Source organism: Anser cygnoides, chromosome 6 (genome assembly GCF_040182565.1).
Source record: "Anser cygnoides isolate HZ-2024a breed goose chromosome 6, Taihu_goose_T2T_genome, whole genome shotgun sequence".
Classification (NCBI taxonomy): domain Eukaryota; kingdom Metazoa; phylum Chordata; class Aves; order Anseriformes; family Anatidae; genus Anser; species Anser cygnoides.
Window position 1 is genome coordinate 11,461,034 of NC_089878.1, and position 10,825 is coordinate 11,471,858.

The window sequence follows — 10,825 nt, forward strand, 5'->3', positions numbered from 1 at the left end:
TACCATTAGCTCTACCGCTAAACTTTCCCATTTTTCTTTTACAGCTGTGTAAGGAAGAAAAGTCCTACTGTACATGATGACTGGCAGATGTTGCTTCTACATACAGAGCTGAACGTGTTTCTCAAAGTCATCATGTGTTGAATGACACCAGTGTAATCTGAATTTGGATTCAGCGGAGCTTCTCCGCTTTCTTTGCCTTCCCTTGTGGCAGTACTCCTCCCTAGGGAGGGCTCCAAAATAGCTGCAATTTCTGCACTTCTTGGTCAGCTTTTCAGTGACGCCATAGAGCAGCCAGCATTCTCCCTGAGGTGTTAAGACACCTGCAGGATTTATTACTGTACAACATTAATTACCGGCCTAGACAAGAAACCAAGGCTTTACTGACTTAAGGCTTTCTAGATAAACATCCTTCAGCTGTGGGCTCTGAAATATCACATACCATTACAGCAAACTTTTGTCTTCATTGCACAGTGCTCAATATGATAATTTTTAAGGTACACTCAATAAAATATATCAACTCTGAGGATTACTCTGTATAAAGCAAAGCAAAAGTTATGTGATATACAACGGTGGGGAATACTGCAGGTACTAAGAAAAGGCTTATTAAGTTGAGATACAGTTTGTGCAGTGACAACTCTAAGCTCTGAAAGATGTTTAGTCTTTTCTCAATACAAATCCAAGCTTTTTTGTTCTCTGTAACTACGTGGAATGAAAACAGCCCCTAGAGATCTAAGAAAAAACTTGAAGAACACCAAAAATTATACTTTTCTACTAAAGCCAAAACTCACAGAATTTTTTAAACAGCACTGCCAGCAACATTTAAAAAGAATAAAAATTAACAACAGTGAACTCTAAGGACTTTAAGCAGTTCACTCCATGAAACCAATTCAAAAAGCACTGCAAACAGCAGAGGAAGGTGGGTTCCTGCTAAGATGTGCAAGGAGAGACCTCATGAGAATCTGGAATACAACAGCAATGAAGGACCACCACCTCCACAAACTGTTTACTGACCAACAGAAAAAACATTGTGTTCATGGCCCCATTACTTTTACCCAGACATTGATGGACAAGCACGTAAATATCCATGCAAAATTTAAAACAAAACTTATCACTGCGTTAGCTACCAAAAAGAAGTCGAGCTGTCACTGTGTGGTTCCAGACCATGCATAGGTCATACAGAACCTGCTCCCGTTTCTTGGGTGGTCAACCTTAACACTCAGGGAAACAAAAACTACCTAAAAATAAAAAAGCCAAAAGCTGTTCTAGAACAGCTGCATGAAAATATTAAAAAGGAGTACATTTGTTTCTTGTTTGTTGCAGTAACATCTATCTATCTATATATATGAAGAGAACAGCAAATATTTATTGAACACATTTCATTATTCTTGTATGGCCACATTTAATCCGGTATCTTAAGTGTAAAGACTAAATTGCATTGTGCCAGTACCCAAATAAGTCTCAAAATTTCAATTTACAATCTCATTTACAATCACTCAGATTAAAGGATCCCATTAATTTCCAGTTTGTTAACATTAATTTTCTCCTATATGAAGGATATACTTAATGCAGTATTGTTTTAAATATAGTTCAGAAATCACAACATACTTCCCCCCCTTTTTCTAGGGAACAATAAGAAAATTCCATTTGAAATCAATTTTCAGACAAAACATGGAAGTAGTTTTGAGCAGATAATTGTACTACAATGAACAATTAGGGAATGTTTTGTGAAGATGAAGGTAGTCTGTAATCTTGGTTATGTATGTCTAAAAATGCAGCTATTTTCACCTAAAATCAGGCTTCTGCTTTTATGTTCAACATCTAGAGGAAGACCGAGTATTCAAAGAGAAAAATACTGACATACAAATATTTCCATGCATAAATCTCAATAATCTGTGCCAGGTGAGAGGCAGAGCGAGGTAGCCGAGTACGGTTCCCACAGCCCAGTGTAATGTGGCATATAACAGGGATGTACATCAGCGACGTGCGTCGCAGCAGCTCCTCCCGCGATGCGACTATCACAGTGCATTAAGGATACCATAACAGTCGCTGATGTGATCTGCTTTGGAACGTATCACATCATAAACAGATGAAAGAAGAGAAATGGAGCCTTTCCTCTGCTCATAACGCTGTAAAGTGGCTAAGTATCATAACTAGGAGTGCACCAATGCCTTATAAATAATGAGATGGGAAAAAACCTCCAAGGTCTACCCAAAGGGCTAACGAACTTGCTGTGTAGACATTAAAGAGATCTCAAATGTGAGCTTGCTTAGTACACAAAGGTGGTTTCAGTGACCTGAAATGGAGAAGCACATTCTGGGCTGCAGAACGTGAATGTAATCCTTACCTGAGGATCAGGAACTGAAAGAGGGAAGTCTAAATACAATACTTCACAGAGACATCCAGAATTTTTCTTGACAATTTTGACCCTGTGTTACCAGTAACTCCCAAGCACTACTACCTTTGGTTTACAAGGAAAAATAAAAACCCTTCGAGGGGGCTTTAGTATTATCTTAATTCCAGCAGAAGCAGTAAGAAGATACTCTTTGGAGTATTTAGGGGGAAAACAACAACAACAACAACACACTGAATTTATCTAAGACATAAAAGAGAAAACAGAAGTAATAAACACTGTATTCAAGCATAGACTGTGAAGAAAAACACATTTGGAACAGCAAGCAAATAAAAACAAATGCTTCTTCTGTGCAAGTCAGCAGTGGAAAGACAGAATATTTGCAGCTGTAAGATTAGAGGGCCGGGAAGCACCTGTACCCACGTAATCCCTATGGGCAGCATTTTCATGACCCACGTTCTTCAGATGCCACAGGGACCTGCTTGCTTCCATCTTCTCCCTAGTGACTTGGAGGCCTCCCCTCTGCTTGTAATCACCTCCCAGCTTCTCCTTATCAGTGTTTCTAATGCATGCTGTACCCTCCTCCTTCTCTCTCCAACACATCTTTGCCTGTTCTACTACGCCAATTCCTATCATTCTTTAATCCACTGCTTTGGCCTCCTCTTAACTCTTGCCGATTCTAATCAGGCTCTTCCATTAGTTTCATATTTCATTCCTACTTTCATTTAATGAAAATGATGCCTGACTTGCCAAGTTAGATCTCCGGAGGAGATGTAACTCTCCCTTCAGAAAGTGATGGGAGTTCCCTCTACCTCACTTTTAGTGGACTGCAGGTATTTGATGCCTTTCTACAACCACAAACAAGACTTAGTTTAAAAAAGGCTGCTGGTAAATGAACACTGGTTGCTTAGAAAGCAAGAGATGAAGAATTAATTTCAGTAACTAAGATTAAAAAAGAAAAAAAAACTTGAGAAATCATCATCAGTTGACATTCACAGAAATCTTTGGGGTTTCCTCTGTACCTAAGAAATGAGACCTCAATGCTTTTTTTCTTTGTTTACATATTTTCACCGTTTTTATTACTTTTTTTTTTTTTTTTAATAAGAATGAAATGTCATTCCTGGTATGTGACACAGCAGGGTGTTAGGGCATTAGCCATGCAGAGTGCTACTATTGCCAAAACAGTAAGAGCTAGAAAAAAGGTGGGGATAAGAGACAAAAGGGAAATGCGCCTTGTACCGAGGTAGAATACCGCCAGTGGACAAAACTGCCAGAAAGGACACACACCATCAGGGCGCCCAAAGAGAAGAGACTAGAAGGAGGCTCAGCTCTCAGAAGATACTCGAGTGCTCAAGTACTGCTGAGGCATTTCTAATTGCAAGCCTACTTCTATTAATCGCTTACAAACCTTTAGGCTTTTATGATTTACAAGCCATATGGTCGGTGCTTAACAAAGAGAAACCCAGATAAAACCCAACAGCAAAGAAAATACGCGCAGGAGACACCTGCCAAAAGTGACAGCAAGTTCCACCTCGAGAGCACCTCTGGAGAGGGTTGTGTGGGAATGTAAAAGCCACGTGCCAAAATGAAAACCTCTGCCATTTGCCAAAGCGCCCCCAGTGCATAAGTGCCCTCTCTCAGCCACTTTCCTGAAATCCCTCTTCAGGACACATTTGGAAATTATTTAAAAAAGATGAAGTACCCCATATCTGTTACCAATTAGAAGAAACACGTGAATATTATTTTCTAATTTGTGACTCCAATGTGCCTCTTAAAGTAACTGAAATAATTACATTGACTCCTGAATATTTCTATTATGCTCCTGGAAAAAAAACACAATGTGGGTATGTCCTCTTCTGCCTGATGTGCCCCAGGGCTGAATGTATCAATAAGAACATCAAAGCCCCGAATGTGAACTGCCAAAAAATTGTAATTTCTGTGAAGTGCATACGCTGGTTTGTGGCAGCTGCAGCCCAAGGGCTGCCAAACAGATTAGTTTGCTTCTAATGGTCTACCATGGATTTGCAACAAGGAGGTGGGAAGGAGGAACAGCCGAAGGAGGATAAAAGTTGAACAGCAAACACGCGGCTCTCTGCTCTGATCAAGTTGTCCACAGCACAAGTGACCAATTTTCAGCCGGCTATTGATGTACAAGCTCTCGCCCAGGATTTCTAATAGTAGTGATGTAGGTTCCTTTTTTAAAACCCTGACACAGTGCGACTTGAGTGACTAACTCCTGAAAATTGGTAATTTCCTGGTGGTTAGCAGGAGAAGGTCTGCCAATGAGAAAGCAGAACCTGCTAATAAATTTATAGTGCGTTATATGCCAATTAGACCCCTTCAGCCATTCAAGAGGCAGTGCCACCAATCAGGTTATCATCCCACAAATGTACTCTTTAGAGCTGATCTCATCACAAATCAATCCTGCATTTAGTGTGCAAGTCTCATTAGTATTACCGAGGAATGCACTTGTGAAACAATGCAAGCAGGTATTTTTCTTCTCCCCTCTACGTGCCCTTCCGCACAGCTATTTACTTCTTGCACACAGTCACGTCCGAACTTCAAATGGTAAATAATCATTCTGAATACCACATTAATTCTGCATCGAACCAGATTTATTACACGCGTCATACTTGGGAGTTTCACCGTCATTCACAAGCCATCCGTGAATCTGTTGGTTAAATTACATCCTTGTATCTGACCATGCACCATGCAATATTCTATCAATACAGCGACTCACAGCAGATCCCCACCCTATGACATCCACAAGTGTGAAGATACCCGATGCTGTTTACTTGGGAATCACAGTCAGAAAAAGGGAAAATACAGAAGCAGAGAGAAATATAGTCTAGTGTTCAGCATACACACTGATCTACCTTAAAATCATGGTTACAGAGTAAACTACATCTTGGTGCTTATAGTCTACACCAGTAATATTGTGTTTTGGATGCTTTGCAAAGCAAACTTGCTTTCATTTTCTGCTGAATAAGGCTAGAAATAGACTTCAGTTTCAGCTTTGAAATCTAAGGCAGCAGAAAGATACCTACTGGTTAGGAACAGGAGGCAATCTGAATCACTACTAATGCATTTCTTTTTCCTTCTCAAGCTAGGTTCAGACCTCAGAGAAGCACACCCCAGAAATCTGACCCAACCCTAGGTGGCCTCTGCACATCCCACTTCAAAATTATGTTGCATTTGTGCCAGCAGTTGATCAGATTTGTTCTGATTGAGCTAAACGCTTTGTGATTTACTGTCAGCTCCCACAGTAAGAGCACCAGTGGCAGTCAAAAGTAGTGACTGTAGTTGGTTTGAGCGCTAGGGCAACATCCTTGTGGGGGCCCAGGAAAAGGTACCAGGCTTGTGCCAAGAAAAAACAGCATGGACTCTCTTCCATGATCCTTCATCCTCTTCCTCCTGCACTAGGATGCCTGAGAGCACCAGGCCATGGTTGCATGCGCTGGAAACTTACCTGGCCACCGTGTTGTGCCCACTTGGCAGAGGTAACCACCACTCCTAGTGCTAAGAAAAGAAAACTCTTCCACACAAGAGCTACCAAAGCAATCTTCAGAGCACCTCATTTTCCTGCTCCCTCTGATGTGTGGCCAGGTAAGCCCATTTTTAGTCACTGTAGGACCGAATTTTGTTTGGCAAACTACGACCCCCTGCCCCTACTCATTTCAAAGGTTGCAGACTCTCAACAAAAAAACACCTCAAGAACAGCATTGCAAGATGCCCCAGCCTTGGGCTGTCACCTGCATCTTATTTCTACTTAACCTCTTAAATAACACTGGAATTCACTCTGTCCCCTGATGGGCACCATAATGAGAACCACCTGCCAATCACGGCTCCATTAGCCTGGACAGGCTCTCACTTCCTGAAACAATTTATTGGATTCCCAGGAGCAAACGGGCCCTCTTCCTTTTGAGCGGGGTTTTTTGGGGAGCTATTCAGCGGGAGCGGGTCTACCCCCTGCTCCCGCTGAGCGGCCATTGTCTCCCCCGTTCCCTCATGCACACAGTTTCCTGAGCCGACCCACCTCTTCTGTCCTGAGTGTTTGCCAAAAACTTTTCTTGGCTGCTCAGTTCACCGGCGCGATACAAAACCCACCAGCTGTTTGCAGCCACTGGGTCGGGCTGGGATGTGCGCCCTGCTGTTAACCCCTTCTGCCATCAGCTCCTCCACCGCGGGTCTGCGAGGTTCTCCCTCGCTGGTACCCTGCAAAGAAGTTTCTGCTCTTATTTAGCGACAAAATGTTACTTTGTGGGCCCTTCCTCCCTCCTGGTTACACTCAAATTGCAGCGCCGAGAAAATCTTACTAATAGAAGATAAAACCGCTTTATTTGAAACATTATCTTTAAAGGAGTGTTTTCATTTCCCTGAATGCGCGCAGTCCTTACGAGGTTCATTTGCAGTGTGTATGTCTGTTTTGATGAGATAATAAAATGTATTTTATTTAAAAATACTTCAATTTTCCCCCAAAGGAGTTTAAATGGTCAGTTAATCTTTCTGCTTCAGAACAACCCACTGAGTAAATAAAAGGGGGCTCGAGATTATATAAACCAACATTTTTTTCATTCTAACGCTGGTCTTGGAGACTGGAATACGCTGTGCAACTGTACCTGAGCATTAGCTGTATGCCCTTTTGGTACACATCAGTTTAACTTTTAGCCTGGAAAGAAAAAAAAAATGGAAACAAGATGATAGTTATCTCTAGCCTTCTGTGATTCTCAAGTCAATAGTAAATGGACGGGGGGGGGACTCGTTAGAGCCATAGTGATCCAATCAGGATGAAATTATGCAGTCATGTAAGAAATAATATCTATTAGGCTAATTTAATCAACGAATACTTTACAGATGAATTAGAATGCAGAATCCAATTATTTCAAACATTTGGACTGTCAGCCGCTGTGTTTTTTAAGCAGTGGAAGGGGAGAAAGGAAAGGTTTTAAGGAACCTTTTAAGATGACAGTGGCTGGGGTGTATTTATAACAGGAGAGCTTATAGCAGCAGCAAACTGACAACTACAATCAGCACCTTACGCCGCTCAGACAGCTCTTGGCCAGGCGGCTCTAATCTAACCACTCCATGGCTTCTGTGGCATGTTGCTCTGGGATATTGGTATAGACAGCTTGATTTGCTGTTTCAGTGGCTGATAATTACTGTCTCAAGTCTTTATACTTGCCAGCCGCCCTTTTAAAAGAAGGCTTACACTCTAATTACAATAGGTCTTTTTTGTTTTGAAGATAAGAAGTGCCCCTGGATAGGTGAAAAATACCCCCACACTGCAGACTCCATTGGTTGCGCGGAGTATTTATTCCCTTTGGAAAGGAAGAGCTTAGTTTACAATGCCAAGTGAAGGGAAATGGTATACACGTAATTACTACTAGAAGGGGAAATTAGCTTAGAATCCAACTTGAATCAAATATGACAGGACAGCAGAGCTGAGGGCGGCGAGTACGCACAGCGCACATCCTTGGTTCAGTGTTACAGAACATCGACTAGCCCATGCTTTGCCAAGTCACAAGAAGATCCTGATACTGACTAGAAGACCATCATTCCTCCACCAACGAGGCTTTTGGACAGTGTGCTTTGCCCTAGAATAAAGGCACAAGAAATCCCACATCCACAGCCTCTCTGTGATTTGGGAGAATTTTCTCCCAAACCCACTGGAACTGGCATTTAGCAGAGCATTATTGCAGATGCCCTCAGCCTGAGCTAAGGACAAGTGTCTGTGATAAGCCTCTCCATTGCCTTCCATCACTTTAAGTCACCTAGCACATCTCAGGAAGTGGTGGAACATCTTATATACATGTCCCATCCCACAGGGCCTGCCCGCTGCATTTGTTATCAGAACAGCTATTTCAAGAACTGACGATAGCCAACGAGCGTATTTTGCTCAAGTCTACACAATAAAGATGATTTTTTTTCCTCTCATCATCAGTAGACAAGCTTCTCCTGATAGCTGTTACCAGTGTGTACAGCAGAAGAAAATGATCCAGTCCCATACTACCTCCTGGAGAAACAGTGGTAAGAAGCAGCCAGGTTTTAATACTCTGCCACAGACAGCTGAACGAGCTTGGTATTGCAGCTCAAGCTAAGGAGAATTCATGCTCTGCTGTTTGCTTATGTATTTCTTTGAATACTTCAGCAATATCGTGAAAACACACGGAAAACACCTTGCCTGTTGCAGCATGTAGATGCCCCATTGCTCTGTAATGTCTGCGCTGCAATTCCCAATATACCTGCGATCCAAACATTTTTCTGCCCTGTCATCTGGAGCGGTTAATGGACTCTCTCATTGACTGGCTCTTGCTTATTTAAACATTTAATGCTCTTCTGATGCCCAAATTATGGCTGTTTCGTGTGATGAATTAGCACAGAATATAGGAGTGACAATTTTCTGCAATCTGTGGAATATCAAATTTTGATTACTCCAGGAAGAAAAAGTAAAGTTATAAGTAAACTGTTTTGATTGATAAGGAGCAGAGGAATACTTAATGTAGTGGTTCATTGGAAGCCTTGATGAATGCCTGGCAGGACCATGATGAGTCTCCACAGAAGACACGCAATAGCTCTGGGAAGATTTAAGATATTTATTGCTCAAATAAAACAAAACCAAGTGAGATGAGTAGGTGAAGTAGCATGGGGTGATTGCAATCTGCTGATCAAGACCAAATATAATTCCAATTTTTGCAGAGCAAAAACAAACTCATTTTGCAGCTTGCCTATAGAACAGTGAAGGTTATTTTAGGAATTTCAGGTGCTGCCTCTCTTCAACAAGGATCAGATTCAGGCCTTCATAGCAAATTATCTTTAGTTAACTCTAGCAGTTGTTCTACTGTCAGGCTGTAAATTATTTAGCAGCACGTTTTAAAGATAAAGATGTAAGACACTTGCAAGTATTTTTTAATATGCCCATTTTGAAACAATTTATCAGCCAATTTCTTCAATTTGTCAAAATTGACAAACTGAGTACTTCTTATTCAATTCTTCCACTGAGGGTCTATTGTACCAAATCATTTCATTGTTATACTTCTGGTTTTGGTGAGACACTGTAATTGATGGCATTTATCAGCTCAGTCAGAAAAAAAAAAAAAAAAAAAGAGTCTTATTCTGTAATATGCTGCTGGCTCTCCCTCCAGCAAGCAGAGAATTTGTGATTTGTGCTCGCAGACAGCCAGTGATAACTGCAGCACCAACATCCTCCTGGGCCTCGCTCCTTCCAGTGGCATCATTTCCAGCTACGAGACTATGGACTTCGAGCTGAGAAAGGATTTCCAAAAGACCGTTCGTAGCTACCTACTGAAGTTTGTGCACACTGATGTCTAGCAGAGGCACTAACTTTTGTGCCAAGGAGAGGTGCAGAGCCTCTGTGAAGAGACAAGGCTGCCTTCTTATCAATTACACATCTCTCCTATGCGGGGCTTCGATGGCAATAACATGTCAACAATTCTCCTTGTGTTCTCGTGATGGTAAAAGCAGATGTGACCCCTTCCCTCTGAAACAGTTGCTGAACTGCATCTTTGTGAAAATCCCTGGAGCTCGCTCTGACTGTGCACAAGGAAGGGACTTTGTATTGAAAGCACCTTCCCAAAACAGTTCAGACCAAGAGAATCTTCTGAGATACAATGAAGAAGAAAGCCACCAGTGCAGAGTATGATGCATTAGAAGGGAGGGCTGCATCAGAGCAGCACCTTCTCCTCCTTCAGAAAGGAAAGCTCACGAGCCCACAGTGAGGTTTCGCTATTAGAGAAAAAAAAAAAAAAAAAAGCACAGCTACAGTTGCGTGGGGAAGAGAACTTATTCTTTATTTTCAGTTTACTCTTGCTGGGTGGGGCTGATGGATGTTTTGGATGGAGAAATCTGAAAGTAGGCTTTGTGACCCAAGACGATTAAAACAGTTGTCCTGAGTTTGTCTATTCTGAAAAGAAGTGGGGGAGACTCCAACCACCAGCAATCTACCTCAGACAGAGGCTCTGATTAGAAACGACAGCTCTGCAACAAGTTCCAAACCTAACTGCAGCAGAACTCCCTCGCTGTCATATATTGTTGAAAAAGCTGCCTAAGAGCTACAGCTATCCTATTTTCAACTCTTCCAGCCTACCCACTCCAAGAACCTGTGCAATTATGTACGGTGGGACAAGAACAGCAGGGACTTTGCTGGTACTCTTGGAAGGATGAAGAAGAGCCTGCTAACAAAATGAAGAAAGTTTAAAACTATTTGCAGGCTGAGTTTTGGAGAATGCTTTGATATTTGGGATGCAGAGCAGAACCCAACGGCAGGGTCTGATATTACTGAATATTAAGACAATATGTGAGAGTGAAGACTAGCGCTCAGTTGTCTTCCCCCCCAAAATGTGTGAAGTGCTCATAGCTATTAGGCTGGCTCATCACACATCCCAGACCACATGCTTTCTGCTGATAACGTTCAGGATGAGATTCTTAAGCTGGATGCAATCAAACTATTTTGTGTAC

General features: G+C 41.9%; 1 protein-coding gene across 10 annotated transcripts in view; it reads right to left on the reverse strand.

The window, feature by feature from the left end:
- The window catches only part of AGAP1 (ArfGAP with GTPase domain, ankyrin repeat and PH domain 1), a 376,948-nt gene that overhangs the window by 15,377 nt on the left and 350,746 nt on the right, over window positions 1-10,825 (reverse strand). The window lies entirely within an intron of this gene.